Source organism: Gorilla gorilla, chromosome 21, assembly GCF_029281585.2.
Source record: "Gorilla gorilla gorilla isolate KB3781 chromosome 21, NHGRI_mGorGor1-v2.1_pri, whole genome shotgun sequence".
Taxonomy (NCBI): domain Eukaryota; kingdom Metazoa; phylum Chordata; class Mammalia; order Primates; family Hominidae; genus Gorilla; species Gorilla gorilla.
Genome location: NC_073245.2, coordinates 57,234,205 through 57,251,872, shown reverse-complemented (window position 1 = coordinate 57,251,872; position 17,668 = coordinate 57,234,205). Strand labels below are relative to the sequence as shown.

General features: G+C 37.8%; 1 protein-coding gene across 2 annotated transcripts in view; it reads right to left on the bottom strand.

The window, feature by feature from the left end:
- STK4 (serine/threonine kinase 4) overlaps positions 1-17,668 on the bottom strand; it is a 113,437-nt gene that overhangs the window by 60,591 nt on the left and 35,178 nt on the right. The window lies entirely within an intron of this gene.

Sequence of the window (17,668 nt, the reverse complement as noted above, 5' to 3'; positions counted from 1 at the left end):
CAAAATGAAAGACGCCATTCTCAAAAGGCCACATATGATTCCATTTACATAAAATGTCCAAAATAGGCAAATCTATAGAGACAGAAAGTAGATTAATGGTTGCCTGGGGGTGAGAGGTGAATGAGAAGTGACTGCTAACACGATTAGAGTTTTTTGAGGGGATGATAAAAATGTCTTGAATTCAATAGTGCTTAAAGTTGCAACACCTTGTTAATATCCTAAAAAAACACTGAATTCTATGCTTTAAAATGGCAAATTTTATGACATATAAATTATATCTCAATTTAAAAATAGTGGCCAGGCATGGTGGCTCATGCCCGTAATTCCAGCACTTCAGGTGGCCAAGGCAGGAGGATGGCTTGAGGCCACGAGTTCGAGACTAGCCTGAGCAACATAGTGAGACCCTGTCTCTACAAAAAAAATTTTTTTTAAATTAGCCGGGCATAGTGGTGCACACCTGTAGTCCCAACTATTCAGGAGGCTAAGGCAGAAGGATCACTTGAGCCCAGTTCAAGACTGCAGTAAGCTATGATCATGCCACTGCACTTCAGCCTGGGCAACAGACCAAGATCCTGTCTCCAAATTAAAAAAAAAAAAAAGTAGAACTTTAAAAATTAGATAGAATTTTAAAAATTAGATTGTGGTGATGGTTGCACAACTGTGTGAATAAACTAAAAACCATTAAACTGTACACTTTAAATGAATAAATTGTATGGTGTGTAAATTATATGTCAGTAACTCAATTTTTTTTAAGCAGCAAGACACCTTTCCTTTACTATTTGCTCTTATTTCTGGATTCATATGAACTACAACATAATGTCTGGGTAGTCATAACTGGGAAGGACCTTGACCAAAGACTGAGGCCCACTGTTCCACTGGAATGACCATCTACTAGACCTTAAACTTCATGACCTTCAATTTCAAACCTTCATTTTCCAGACTGTCACTAAGTAAACCACAATGGTCAACCTACTGTTTCCTTAATTCCTACAATGACTCTTTTCTACTTAAATCGTAATTAATTCTGTGCAAACCAGAGAACTGGGCAGAGCCTGCTTTTTTTTCTCTGTTTCATGCATGAATGTTTGCAGGAAAAACAACAACAACAACAACTCTGGTAATCCTGCAAATGTTCTCCTCTGGCTTGGAATAATTTGCCTTAATATGCAATTCTTATCACAGGGTTTGTTTTTTTCTAACATTTGTTATGAGTGTGTGGTTTTGGGTTTTGTTTTTGTTACCAGGCACCTAAGTGCTTTACATGTATCAGCTCATTTAATTACACTGGTTACTATCCAAGTAGCTGTGTACGGCCATAAATATTCCTTTGAATGTCCTTTGAAACCACTAAGAATTGCTGGAATCATAAGTTACAAGGTTCCCTGGAGCCCAGAATAACTCTTCCAGTTAAGCAGTTTCAGTAACTGCCTCTATATGAATGGACTTAATTTCTGGGCAATGGTGCTCTAGCTGTTTTAATTCTGGTGAACTGAAATATATCAATTCAAAGAGAGCTAAATCCAAAATTCAAAGGGTTACTAACTAGAGCAATAGTGGCAGCACATCTAAAAAGATTAAAAATGTTCACAGGTGAGAATGGTCCACATCTTGATTCTTGCAAGAATTTCCTAATTGGTCTCACCTTTTACAGTCTTTTGAAACTCCATTTTATCACTTTCCTAGTCAAAGTGTCTTCAGATACCCTATTAACAGGAGAATCAGGTTCAAACTCCTTACTTTCGAATTCAAAGTCTTCCAAAATCCAGTCAACACCCACATCTGCTTCAGCCAACCTGAATAATGAAAACACATTTCTACCTTTCTGACTTTGCACCTGCCTGTAACATCCTTCCCCAGCCTTCCTGCATATCTGAGTCATTGCCTTCCTTTTCACAAATCCTTTAACGCTTTCCTGTACCACTTACCTAACATTTGTCTTAGTATATCATTCCTTCATATGTAGAAGTCCTTTCTCCTACGTCGCGTCATTATCAAATACTATTATTTGAAGCGCCTAGAGTAATGCTCTATACACATAAGGAATTAGAACAATTAGAACAGTACACATGCCATAAGTATTAGATAATGATAATGACAAATGTCATCTTCCCCTTTTAATATATAAGTTACTGAAAGCAGTGAATGCCTCATTTGGTTTTCATACTCTACATGTTAATGACACATAGTGACTATTTAATAAATGCTTCTTGGTTGGCATTAAATATTCATTATAAACAAATACTGATTCCAAATTGATATTTATAGAGCATAAACATTTGAAAAGAATCATCTGCTTTTTCTTTATAGATCCACTTAAATTGATATTTAAAAATGTATCTCCATTTTCTTGCTGAACAAAAGAAGGTCAGAACAGCAAGCTTAGAGCAACAGAGAAATAATATATTCCACTAACTGATGAAGAAAGATTTATCTGCCTCTTAGGCTTAAGGACCAAAGTATATTGTTTGTGATTCACTTTCCTATGTTCTTCATTACCATTATGCTACTGCCCTCTCTTGAAAAATGTATTTCCCTCATGGCTGTTCTTGGCTCTCCTTTTACCAATATAACTATACTGGAGTAGCTATCTTTCAAAATATATAGGCCTTGAGCCCTTCACCCAAGTTACACTGAGATCTGGTACTTTCATATCCTAAAATGTGGTCTGGCAGGGTGTTCTGAATGAATTTTCAGGCATCAGGAGTCTGTGCTTTTTGGCTCATTCCAAAAGAATCAAGAATGCTAATGGTTTCCAAAGATAAAAGGGGGCCCAACATCTGGATACAATAAGAAAAACTGCACAAACAATTAGGATTTAGTCTCCACTCTGGCAGGACAACCTTGAATTATTTTTGAAACTGTGAGAAAAACCTAAGTATCAAGATGTCTGCTCTTCTATTGTAAATCTCACCCACGAGGGAGCTACTGATAAAATGCACAGTGAACCACAGTGGTTATCTTTCAGGGGTGGAAAAAAAATCCAGTCGGTAATAAATTCCACTGTATTAAGATAAGAGGCTGAAACTTTACAAAAGAAGGCTCATGTGTATCTAAAGTCTGGCCCTCTTAAAAATCCGTCATCTTGTATTCTGGGCTATTTAACAGATTCTCAAAACATGTATCATCTTATTGCCAAGGAATTTAAAACACAGACACACACAGACACAAACCACACAGAGCCTCCCTCTCTCTTCTCGGCACAATGGTAAAATGTTACTGAAACTGACAAGTGACCTTCCCTTAGCTCAACCATGTTCATGCCAGCACTCAGGCATTCCTGGGGTGGTACCTACAAAACACCATCAATACCAAGAGTAAAAACTAAAAGTTAGTAAAAAGTTAGTATCAAGAGAAAAGGAATTAGGAAGAAGAAAAGTAGCACTGTTGAAGAAATGTTTACGTCCAATGAAAAAAACACTCTCATACATTAAAAGACTTATTATAATACCTACCATTTTTGAGCATTTACACATTAAATATTTTACACATACAATCTCATATCATCTTGACAAAACTACAAAATAGGAACTTTGGTGCCCCATTTTTTCAGACAAGGAAACTGAGGATCAAAAAAGAAAGAACCTGACCAAGGTGACGTAGTCTGTAAGACCCTGAGCAAAGTTTCAAGCCAAAGACTCTGATGCTAAAAATCAATGTTCACTCCACTACTCCTTTGTCCTTCTCTTGCCCTTACTCAGAGATAGGGTTCCAACAAAATCAAATGTTTTCACCTTTAGTTTTGGGGTGCATAACTGGACTAACGCTGTCTGAAACTCTCATGTGATGCTGACTGTGAGTGGCAAGCATACACCAACACAATACTCTGATGATAGATGTTTAAATCCTGAAGGGATCAGAAATTGGACAGTAAGGCTACTGTGGTAAAAGAAGTGTTAAAATACTTGCAGTACTTTATGTCCTAATTACTGTACTTGCAAATGCCATAATCTGAGTCAGAGAGAATAAGACAGATAACACACAAGGGAGACAATGTTCTAACAACCCCTTTCAAACTGCAGATGGAAAGAAAATAGGCTCTGAGTCAAGAATTCCTATCTTATGCAGCTCTGAAATCAGTATCTGATGGACGGTGTTGAAGTAAAATCATTTTGACAACAGCCTAGCCTTTCACCTGATTTCAACATGAGGAAACTCACAGCAACAATAGGTGCCTTCATGAAACTTAGGACTTTCTGAGGAACTATAAGCACATAATGTTTTTACCACAAAATACTATCTCAGTAATTTAACTAAAACATGTCTCTCAGTTGCCCTAACTTAATTATGTCATTATGCTTTAAAATTCTGTTTCAAAGAGATTAATGTGGCTGTTGCTCTGGGAGAAAAATTAGAATCTTATGCACTAAGTACAAGTTTTAAAGAGGAATCATCATCTCACTCCCTTCAATTCACTGAATCTAATTTGAAGGCTTGATCAGGGGAAACATTCTTTCAATTAGTAGTCCAAGTTCTGCCTCCCATTGACCTATTAAGCCTGGAGATGAGGAGGGGTGACCAGGGCTATGCATCTCTTGGGAATGTGGTAAGGACAAGAAAACCATGACATTATCACCAATGAATCCTGAGAGGAAGAATCGCCGCATGTCAAATCTTTAGTGGATGAGTACATGTTATTGCAAGTGGCCATCCTTTGGCTTGTCATTTCCTCATGAGGGGCAAAAGCATTTAACTGCTAAACTACAAATCTGTGCAAATCAAGCTACTTCAGTTGCTCCAAAATGTTTTTGTTATCTCTGCCTCTAAAAAAAAAATTTTTTTTTGCTTTCAAACATATACTTTTTAAATATTTAATAATGTTGTGAAAGCTTGGATTCTTTCTACGTCAAGTATAAAATTAATCATTTCCATTTTATTTTATTTTATTTTGAGACACAGTCTTGCTCTGTCACCCAGGCTAGAGTGTAGTGGTACGATCTTGGCCCATTGCAATCTCCGCCTCCCGGGTTCAAGAGATTCTCCTGCCCCAGTTTCCTTAGTAGCTGGGATTACAGGCACGCCCCACTACGCCCAGCTGATTTTTTGTATTTTTAGTAGAGATGGGGTTTCGCCATGCTGGTCAGGCTGGTCTCGAGCTCCTGACCTCAAGTGATCCACCCACCTCGGCCTCCCAAAGTGCTGAGATTACAGGCATGAGCCACCACATCCTGGACCGTTTTCATTTCAGCTCTAAATATTAACACCCTATTTCATAATGATCAAATAAAACAGAAGAAATTCTTCTCCTTTAAAAAAATGGTTGCTTGAAAATGGATAATGGTGAAACTATTCTTCTGCATATTAAGATAAAAGAAAGAGAAAATATATAATTTAATATAAAACCGAGAAAATATGTAAAAAATTCCATCATTTTCACAGTACTACCAATTGTATTCAGTGCCACCAATATATTACTTTGGATGACATATGTGAGTAATACCAAAATTAACAAAACCCACAACCACACAGTGACAATTTTAACAATTTAACAATTTTAACAAATCTCCTTCAGAAGCTAAAAGATCAAGTATCAAAAATTGGTAAAGAATAGACAAATGAAAGACAATTAGCAACTGATTGCTAATTACATAGATTCCTGCACCAAACAATTAGAAAATACATTATTTTTAAGACACACAAAGCACATTTAATGAAAATTAATAACATGTTAGTCCACAATGTCTCAAAAAATAACAAAGAATTGATATAACACAGACCACACTCTTCAACCACAATTCTATAAATTAAAAATTTTAAATAAGCATTTTTTAAAAATCATACATTTGCTATTAAAAAACACTTCCGAATAACTCATGGGTTAAAAAATAAATGTGTATAGCACAAGCACTACACACTGGAAAAAAATATTTACAATATACCACATATGAAAATGTATGGAATACAGCTAAAACAGAACTAAGAGAAAAAGTTACAATGTTGATTAAATGTATTAGTAAGCAAGAAAATTAAAAAGCTAACTATTCAAATTAAAAAAAGACAAAACAACATCAATTAAAGAATTTTTTTTTTAAATAAAACCTCTTAAACTAAAAATAGACCAAAACTTATTTAGCCTGTTAAGGGGTATCGACCAAATCCTGCTGCAAAATCAGACTCCATGGTAAAAAATCCCAAGAATTTTCTTTAAAGTGAGCAACAAGACAAGAATGTCCACTACCAGTTCTACTATGCAACACTGTATTGGAGGTCTTAATAAGAAAAAAACCTTGGCCAGGCTTGGTGGTTCACACTTGTAATCCCAGTACTTTGGGAGGTTGAGGAAGGAGGATTACCTGCACCCAGGAGTTCCAGACCAGCCTGGGCAACACAGGGAGATCCCATCTCTACAAAAAAAAAAAAAAAAAAAATCACAGGTGTGGTGGCACATGCCTGTGGTCCCAGCTACTCAGGTGGCTGAGGCAGGAGGATTGCTTGGCCCCAGGAATTCAAGGCTGTAGTGAGCTAGGATCGCGCCACTGCATTCAAGAGTGAGACAGTGCCTCAAAAAAAAAAAAAAAAAAAGAAGAAGATTATATATAAAGATCAAAAGGAAAAACTATAATCATAATTCATAGACAATAAGACTGTCTCCATTTTTTTAAAAAGGCAATCTCCAGAAAACCTGTTACAATGAATAAAACAGTCCATAAATATCTACAGTAGTTGTCTATAGAAGAAAAATGTTAGAAACAAAAGTTTTTTAAACTATGCCATTTGTAATAGCAACAAATAAGTTTCTAAAAATAGATTTAACAAAAAGCTCTAAAACATCTTTGTCGGTACAATTATAAAATTATCTAAGAATATAAAAGATAGACCAAACAGATTGAAAGATAAACCATGTTCATGCATAGAAAGAATTAACACAGAGATGGCAATTCTGCCTAATTAATCTGTGTATCCAATGCAATTAAGTCAAAATTCCAGTAGTATTTTATAAAATTTGATATACTGATCCTAAAATTTATATGGGAGAGGCCGGGTGCAGTGGCTCACGCCTGTAATCCCAGCACTTTGGGAGGCCAAGGCGGACGGATCACGAGGTCAGGAGATCGAGACCATCCTGGCCAACACGGTGAAACCCTATCTCTACTAAAATACAAAACATTAGCCAGGCGTGGTGGTGCGCGCCTGTAGTCCCAGTTACTTGGGAAGTTGAAACAGGGGAATTGCTTGAACCCAGGAGGCAGAGGTTGCAGTGAGCTGAGATCGCGCCACTGCACTCTAGCCTGGTGATAGAGCAAGACTCCATCTCAAAAAAAAAAAAAAATTTGTATCGGAGAAGAGTGATATAAATTTCAAGAAGTAATCTGTGATGAAAAGAAAAATAAGGGGATGGGAAATCTATTGCAGACAAATGGTCAAAGAAGGACTGAGAAGGTGACAGGATCAAAGACCTGGATAGAGGGAGGAAACAAGTCTTTCAGATGGAAAAATAAAACAGACTACTAGAGCTCATATTGTAAGCAAAAACAAATTCCTGATCTATATCAGGAATATATATACTTTTACTGTTATTTACTGTAACATAAGCCTTAGTCCTGGCTCCCAACAACTTGACTTAAAATATATATATATATGTATGTATGTTCTACACAAGAACTTTCAAATCAGTTCTACACAAGAATTATTAGGTTTTTAAAAAAATTTATTCAGTTATTCAAGTAAGGCCATTTTAGCTGATTATAGTTTAAAAACTATATGCATGGTACCATGCTACAGAAAAAGAACACCAATTGTGTCAAGTCCACTGAGAAATCTGGGAAGGGAGAGAAAAAGTGACTATTTTGAGATGTTTTGGCTGACTTCTTATTTGAACTTTGCCAAGTATGAGGTATCCAATCTCCCAACTAAATAAAATAAAGACATTGCCCTAGTGTCACTGCGGTTACTTAAAATACACTTAAGAATGAATAAATAATGGTCTTGTTCTAGCATAAAGCCTACCTCTATATAAAGGGGATTTGTGAACTCAAATGGGAACACGATTATAACCCATTAACTTAATACAGAGCTCCCTCTGCTGGCCCAGAGAATGCACAATGATCCTAACACTGACACAGACCCTCTCATGTCACTTCAATAATGTGTCCTGCTGTTTGGGGAGGTAAACAAGGTTATTCTAGAGCCCTTATTCAAAAACAAAAACAACAACAAAAACAAGAACATATCTAGACAAATAGAAGAAGCCTTCCAAAATCCCCAATCTAATATTTTATCCAGACAGAGGTTTTCAAAGTAACGTGGACCATGGTTTGCCTCTTTCGTTCTCACATGTATGCTTGAGGCCACTTAAAATCAATCAAATCCCACCTTAATCCCTTCTCTCCAACTGCAATCTGACTCCTTCCTATAGATTCAGATACATATATCCAAAACAAATTCCCTCAGAGGTAACAATATCATTAGCTTATCAGAGGCATGCCCCCTTTGAAAACCATCTGTCCTTTCTTTCTGGAAATACTGAGGACATATGTAGAGTAACTGGTTATCAAAACAACCAGCAAGGAGAAGTACATTACTACAAGCTGAGACTCACCAACACATGATCCGTAACATAAGCCTTAGCCCCAGCTCCCAACACTTGATAAAGGGGCTCTGCTAGAAGTAGTATAATCTAATGATTCAGAACATAACCACTGAAATCAAACACATCTGGGTTCAAATCTTGGCTTCTCTTTTACTCATTATATAATCACAAGTATGTTACTTAATCTCTGCAACTGGGTTTCAACTGCTATTAAACAGGGAGTGGTTCTATTTACCACACAGCATGGTTGTAATGATCAAAATATGTGAAATGCTTAAAGGATAAATCACAGTGTGTGGTATATATTAAGTGCCTAATCACTAATAATTATTATTAGCAGTTATAACATCTATCCTATTGAGTATAACACATAAGTTACATATAACAAATAATTGGGAGGCCAGGCGCGGTGGCTCACGCCTGCAATCCCAGCAATTTGGGAGGCAGAGGCAGGCGGATCACAAGGTCAGGAGTTGGAGACCAGCCTGCCCAATATGGTGAAACCCCATCTCTACTAAAAACATAAAAATTAGCCGGGTGTGGTGGCATGCACCTATAATCCCAATCTCAGGAGGCTGAGAGACAGGAGAATTGCTTGAACCCAGGAGGCAGGGGTCGCAATAAGCCGAGATCACACCACTGCACTCCAGCCTGGGCAACAGAGCAAGACTCCGTTTCAGAAAAAAATAAATAAACAAATAAATAATTGGGAAGTCCTAGCCAGAACAACCAGGCAAAAGAAAGAAATAAAATGCACTCAAATAGGAAAAGAAGTCAAACTCTCTCTCTTTACTGACAATATGATTCTATACCTAGAAAATCCTAAAGACTCTGTCAAAAGGCTACTAGAATTGATAAGCACATTTAGTAAAGTTTCAGGATTAAAAAATGTACAAAATCAGTAGCATTTCTATACACAAACAATGGCCAGGCTGAGAGTGAAATCAACAACACAATCCTACTTACAACAGCCACAAAGAAAATGAAATACCTAAGAATACAGGTAACCAAAGAAGTGAAGGATCTCTAGGAGAACTACAAAACACTGCTGAAAGAAATTAGAGACAACACAAATAAATGGAAAAACATTGTATGCTCATGGATAGGAAGAATCAATATAATTAAAATGCGTATACTCTCCGAAGCAATTTACAGATTCCATACTATTCCTATAAAATTGCCAATGACATTCTTCACGGAACTAGAAAAAACTATTCTAAAATCTATATGGAACCAAAAAGAGCCCAAACAGCCAAAGCAATCCTAAGCAAAAAGAACAAAGCCAGAGGCAGTGCACTACCTGACTTCAAACTATAAGACTATAGTAACCAGAATGCTGTTCTTGTACTGGTACAACAACAGACACATAGACCAATGGAACAGAATAGGAAACTCAGAAATAAACCTGCACACCTACAACCATCTGATCTTCGACAAGGCCAACAAAAACAAGCAATGGGTAAAGGACACCCTATTTAATAAATGGTACTGGCATAACTGACTAGCCATATTAAGAAGATTGAAAGTGGACCCTTATCTTTCACCATATATAAAAATTAAGTGAAGATGGATTAAAGATTTAAATGTAAAACCTCAAACTATAAAAATCCAAAAAGAAAACCTAGGTGATACCCTTCACAACACTGGCCTTGGCAAAAAGTTTTTGGCCAAGTCCTCAAAAGGAATGGCAACAAAAGCAAAAATTGACAAGTGGGACCTAATTAAACTAAAGAGCTTCTGCACAACAGCAAAAGAAACTGTCAACAGTGTAAACAACCTACAGAAAGGGAGAAAATATTCACAAACTATACATTCAACAAAGGTCTAATATCCAGAATCTATAAAAAAAAAAACTTACACAAATCAACAAGCAAAAAACAATTCCATTAAAAAATGGGCAAAGGACATGAACAGACACTTCTCAAAAGAAGACATACAAGTGGCCAACAAATACATGAAAAAATGTTCAGCATCACTAATCATCAGAGAAATCCAAATCCAAACCACAATGAGATATCTCATACCAGTAAGAATGGCTATTACTAAAAAAAAGGTCAGAAAACAACAGATGCTGGTGAGGCTATGGAGAAAAGGGAATGGTTATATACTGTTGGTAGGAATGTAAGTTAGTTCAGCCACTGTAAAAAGCAGTTTGCTAATTTCTCAAAGAACTTAAAACACCAATCCCATTACTGGCTATACACCCAAAGGAAAATAAATCATTCTACCAAAAATGCACATGCATTCATACGATGAGTTTACCACCACACTATTCACAATAGCGAAGATATGGAATCAACCTAGGTGCCCATCAATAGTGGACTGGATAAAGAAAATATGATACATATACGCCATGGAATACTACGCAACCATCCATGTAAGCAGCCATAAGAAAAGAATGCAATTAGGCCAGGCGCAGTGGCTAACGCCTGTAATCCCAGCACTTTGGGAGGCCATGGCGGGTGGATCATTTGAGGTCAGGAGTTCGAGACCAGCCTGGACGACATGGTGAAACCCTGTCTCTAATAAAAATACAAAAATTAGCCTGGTGTGGTGGTACATGCCTGTAATCCCAGCTACTCAGGAGGCCGAGGCAGGAGAATTGCTTGAACCTGGGAGGCAGAGGTTGCAGTGAGTCGAGGTCGTGCCAATGCACTCCAGCCTGGGTGACAGAGCAAGACTCCATTAAAAAAATGCAATTATGTCCTTTGCAGCAACATGGATGGAGCTGGAGGCCATAATTCTAAGCAAACTAACACAAAAACAGAAAACCAAATACCGCATGTGTTCACTTAGTGGGAGCTAAACACTGAGCACACATGGATATAAACATGAGAATAACAGACACTGCAGACTACTAGAGGTGAGAGGGAGAAAGGGGACCATGGGTCGAAAAACTAGCTACTGGGTACTATGCTCATTACCTGGGTATAATATATTTATGCATCAAACCTGCACATGTACCCCCTGTATGTAAAATAAAAGTTGAAATTTTTTAAATAAATAAATGAATAAATAATTGTTTCGAACAAACAAAAGCCATCCCTGGATTCTCAGTGAAAGACAGCACCAGAATCACCATAACTATGATAAGTTTTCTATTATGGATCTAACGCCTATGAATATAATAGGCAACCAAAACAAATCAGAAGCTCTGTGGAATGAAGACAGCATAGACTCTGAAGTGCTTTCTTTTTTTTGTTTGTTTGTTTTTTGAGATGGAGTCTCACTCTGTCACCCGGGCTGGAGTGCAGTGGCGCGATTTCGGCTCACTGCAACCTCCACCTCCTGGGTTCAAGCTATTCTCCTGCCTCAGCCTTCCGAGTAGCTGGGACTACAGGCACCCGCCACCATGCCCAGCTAATTTTTGTATTCTTAGTAGAGATGGGGTTTCATCATATTGGCCAGGCTGGTCTCGATCTTCTGACCTCGTGATCTGCCCGCCATGGCCTCCCAAAGTGCTGGGATTACAGGCGTGAGCTACTGCGTCCAGCCAACTCTGAAGTGCTTTCAATTTCCAGCTCCACCACTTACTAGCCATGTGACCATGAACAAGTAACAATCTCAATCTCTCTGAACCTGTTCCTTTATAGAGAAAGTGGAGAAACATCATCTCTGTAGACAGTTAAGATAACGGAATCAGCTGAAGTGCTAAGGCCTCCCCTCCTGTTATAAACACACAGAAACTCAAGACTTAAACAAACAAACAAACAAAAAACAACCCATAGTGCTCAGAACCAGAAAACAAAAACTTCCAGATGCCAAAAGCGGGAAAGAAACCCACAGCGCTGAGCCGAGTGGCCTACTGGGAAAACCAAATCACAAAGACTTTAGCTTTAAGGCAGATGTGCAAATAGCCATCAGGATAAGGCAGACGGCAAGACATACCTGTAAAGGGGGAAGCCAGAACTCAATTCCCAGCATAAAGACAGGAGCCAGGACAATACTGCCCAGAAGCTTAAGAAGATGGCTTAGAAATGGCTTCTGCTTCGGTAGGTAAGAGGTGGAAAAAATGAACTTCTAGAAATACAATTCCCTTGGCTGTACCACAAGTACAATGTGGAACTGAGAAATAATCTAAAGACTGCTCTAGAAAGAAATACCCCATAGGGCCCTAGGGATGCCTGTACAACCCAAGGAATACAAAGGACCTCCAAGCAAGATAATTCTCACCAAACATAAGCTCAAAAACAAAATTTACAAAGTGTAAGAAGAAATGTAACAATATGAGAGATAACAAACACAATAAACAGAAAAATTAGACCCAAAAAACACAAAATAATAGCAAGATCTGAAAGTTTTTTTTTAAAGGGAAATTGAAATGTTCAAAGAGATAAACAGAAAAAAATCTGTAAGACAAGCCCAGAGCAGTGGTATGCACCTGTAGTCCCAGCTGCTTGGGAGACTGAGGTAGGAGGATGATGAGCCCAGGAGTTCAAGACCTGCCTGGGCAACATAGCAAGACCACATTTCTGGGAATAAATAAATAAATAAATAAATAAATAAATAAATAAATAAATACATCCGAAACAAAATGAAACAAAAATAAAATAAAAAAGGAGAAAAAGAAATCCTAGAAAAAATAATAATAATAGAAAAACCAAAGAGAATTTTCTAAAACTGAATAAAGTCCTGGGTCCTTAGATTGAAAAGTACAGAGCCAGAAGAAGCAGAATTAGAAGGAAAAAAAAAATCCAACATAGAGACAATAAGTTAAAACAGAAAATATTCAGGAAAATGAAAAAAAGAGAAAAAAGTAAATCATCTACAAAAGAACAATATTGACAACAGAATTTCCATCACCATCAACAGATACCAGAAAATATCAAAATGATCTCTTCAAAGTACAAAGAGAAAATAAGAGTCAACTTAGAAATCCATGCCTCAGTAAACTATATTCAAAAAAGAGAAAAAAATTAAGACTTTTATTAATCATACAAATTATAAAAGTTTGCTACCCATTACACCCTACTGAAAGGAGAAGAAAAATGAGCCCATAAGATAAAGTATAAGCTTAAAGAAGCAAAGGTAAGCAAACATATTAGTAGCTCACTATGTTCATAAATTGTATTGACTCTAAATAATGATTATAGTAGCTAACGTTTGTTTTTGTTTTTTTTTTTTTTTGAGACGGAGTCTCGCTCTGTCGCCCAGGCTGGAGTGCAGTGGCGCGATCTCGGTTCACTGCAACCTCCGCCTCCCGGGTTCACGCCATTCTCCTGCCTTAGCCTCCCGAGTAGCTGGGACTATAGGCGCCCGCCACCATGCCCGGCTAATATTTTGTATTTTGTTTAGTAGAGACGGGGTTTCACCATGTTAGCCAGGATGGTCCCGATCTCCTGACCTCGTGATCCGCCTGCCTCGGCCTCCCAAAGTGCTGGGATTACAGGCGTGAGCCACAGCGCCCAGCTGCTAATGTTTTTTAAAAACCTGGTGAACCAAAGCAATAGACAACAATAACAAAATATGAGAGAGGCAGTTTGAAAAAAAGGCGAAGTGTCTTAAATCCTTTTTCTTACTCAGGAAGAGGAGAGAGATACTGATTAACTTTGAAATTTATTAGGAAAGTAGAAATTTAAGTAAGCATATACTTATGCATACACTTTGCCAGTTGGTAGAAGAGAGTGGGGAGAGAGGATTAAGGTAAGGGAAAGGAAGTGATGGCGGTGAGGACTCAATCAATCCAACAGAAGGAAAGAAAGGAGGCTGGGCGCGGTGGCTCATGCCTGTAATCCCGGCACTTTGGGAGGCCAACGCGGGTGGATCACGAGGTCAAGAGTTCAAGACCAGCCTGACCAACATAGTGAAACCCCGTCTCTACTAAAAATACAAAAAAAAATTAGCTGAGTGTAGTGGCGTGCACCTGTAATCCCAGCTACTTGGGAGGCTGGGGCAGGAGAATTGCTTGAACCCGGAAGGCAGAGGTTGCAGTGAGCCAAGATCACACCACTGCATTCCAGCCTGGGCAACAGGGCAAGACTCCGTCTCAAAAAAAAAAAAAGAAAAACGAAAAAAAAGAAAGGAGAAAAAAAGGATTTCATGACAAAAATATCAAAAGCAATTGCAACAAAAGCAAAAATTGACAAATGGAATCTAATTAAACTAAAGAGTCTCTGCACAGCAAAAGAAACTATCATCAGAGTGAACAGACAACCTACAGAATGGGAGAAAACTTTTGCAATCTACCCATCTGACAAAGGTCTAATATCCAGAATCTACAAGGAACTTACACAAATTTACAAGAAAAAAAAAAAACCATGAAAAATTAGGCAAAGGACATGAACAGGCATTTCTTAAAAGATTATTTTATTTTTATTTTTATTTTTAAGGCTAGTCAAGTGAAACAGTGGGAGTGGAGAAAAACAAAGAAAAAATTGGTTGTGGCCAGGCACAGTGGCTCACGACTTTTAATCCCAGCACTCGGGGAGGCCAAGATGGGGGAATCACTTGAGGTCATGAGTTCAAGACCAGCCTGGCCAACATGGTGAAACCCCATCTCTACTAAAAATACAAAAATTAGCCAGGCATGGTGGCACACACCTGTAATCCCAGCTACACAGGAAGCTGAGGCAGGAGAATCACTTGAACTCAGAAGGCAGAGGTTGCAGTGAGCCAAGATCACACCACTGCACTCCAGCCTGGGCGAAAGAGCAAGACTCCGTCTCAAAAAAAAAGAAAAAACTGGTTGTGATCAATTAGTTGTAAACACCACTGCACTCGGACTAACCAACAGTTATCATTTTTTTAAAGACATTTTTAGAGACCGGGAACAGTGACTCAACCTGTAATCCCAACACTTTGGGAGGCTGAAGTGGGCAGATCATGTGAGATCAGGAGTTTGAGACCAGCCTGGCCAACATGGTGAAACCCCATCTCTACTAAAAATACAAAAAAAAGTAGCCAGGTGTGGCAGCACACACCTGTAGTCACAGCTACTCGGGAGGCTGAGACAGGAGAATCACTTGAACCCGGGAGGTGGAGGTTGCTGTGAGCCAAGATCGCACCACTGCACTCCAAGCCTGGGTGACAGAGTGAGACTCCGTCTCCAAAAAAAAAAAAAATTTAGAGACGTTTTAGGTTCACAGCAAAACAGAGAGGAAGGTAAGGAGGGTTCCCATATCCCATATACTCCCTGCTACACATGCATAGCCTCCCTTAACATTTATAATTTTAATTTCCAAGGATAAACATTTCATAGAGGTTCAAATAAGGAACTAAATGAAAGTCTATCCATTTTCACAAATTTTAACCTCTAGAAATTTCAGTTCTGCAAGTAATGAATTACACAATTTTTATAAATGTGTTGACTATTAGAGGAATAAGGGACAATGAAAATAAACAAGTTTAGTAATAATTTAATTTTACTGATTAGGGCACTGAGACCCATAGGAGGAAAGTGAATTATCTAACACCACACAGATCAGTATCTGAGCCCAGGCTTGTACCTGGCTCAATATTAAATATTAAATCAGGCCAGGAGAGGTGGCTCACACCTCTAATTCCAGCACTTTGGGAGGCCAAGGCAGGATGATCACTTAAGACCAGGAGCCCAAAACCAGCCTGGGCATCATAGCAAGACCCTGTCTCTACAAAAAACTTAAAAATTAGCTGGGCACACCTATACATACTCCAGCTACTTGGGAGACTGAGGTGGGAGGATAGCTTGAGCCCAGGAGATCAAGGTTACAGTGAGCTGATCATACCTACTGTATGCTAACCTGGGCAAGAACAAGACCCTATCTGTTAAAAAAAAAATAACTTAAATAAATAAATACTTAAAATCAATTATAAAGAAATGGTATGATGACTCAGATTTACTTTGAATTAATTCATTTTACTATTTTCTAGAGTTATTATCAGAAAAAAAAAAAAATCTTGCCCAAAATACCACTGATGTCATAGCATGTCCTATAAATCAGGACTTTGAAGCCTGCATTACCTTAAGAATCTTTTTTACCCCTTACTCCTCTCACTGCTTTTTGTGGCCTTAAAAATGAATACTTTTACAAAGTGTTTACTAATTGCTTTTTGGTGAGGTGGGGCTGAAATAAGACGGGCAGTGAGTTGATCATTGCTGAAGCTGAGTGATATAGGTCTATAGGGGTCATTATATTATTCTGTGTAATTGTATGTATGTTTTAATTTTCCATAATGATAAATTTAAGTAACTCCTAAAACAATAAGGAATTTTTAAAAATCTCAAAATAAGTGGCAAATCTGTCAAATCTGTAATCCAAAAGGGAGAATTACAAAATCTGCAACAGACTGTCGGTGAACAAATTGTATTTAATGTTACTCAGACTGTGACTGCTTAGGTTTTTAAACAGTTCTCTTCATGATTATAATAAAAGATGCATGTTTCTCATTAGACATGCTAAAACTATCCAAGTTCAGAAACTGAAAAGAATAAACAACTCAATGAATTAGCATTTGAATTATGAAAATCACATTTGGAAAAAAATTAATTCTTTAAATAAAAATGGGCACAATTTCCCTAACATGTGCAAGTACAACACATACTAACAGGTTGGCCTAGTTGTATTACACAGCGATTATAATCATCTACATAATTAAACCCCTTAAGACAAGTAGACAATTTAGTACTCAGAGTCAATGAAAAGAACTAGAGGTCAGTAGCTCTTTACTGCAAAATGAACATTACTAACAAATCATACTGGCTACTTTTAAAACAGGAGGGGAGGAGAAGGGCAATCTAGTACATGGCATTTAGTTGATAATTTGTACATCATCAAACATGGGATTTCTAGAGTGCCTTAATCTTGAGTTTAGGGGATGAAACATAAAGCACCACGAGCACTGAATGACACAAGAATTTCACTCTAAGATAGGAGCTGAACACAAGACGTTAGGCCTAGTCACAGGCAAAAAAGGATCAGCCAGATATGGAGAGAAGCAGAGATGAGTTTAAACTAGAAGAAACTGGATAGAACTTTTCAACTTGTACAGTCATCTTTCATTGACTGACAGTATTGGTAAACTTGGGTTAGACCCAAACTGTCATGAAAATAAACTGAAGATGTATGTACAGTAAATAACTCAGAATGTCATTACACCTTGACAGGAATTATGCATCAAACAATGCATGTGCTTGTCTCCAAAGATCAAGGTAAGGAAGGAAAA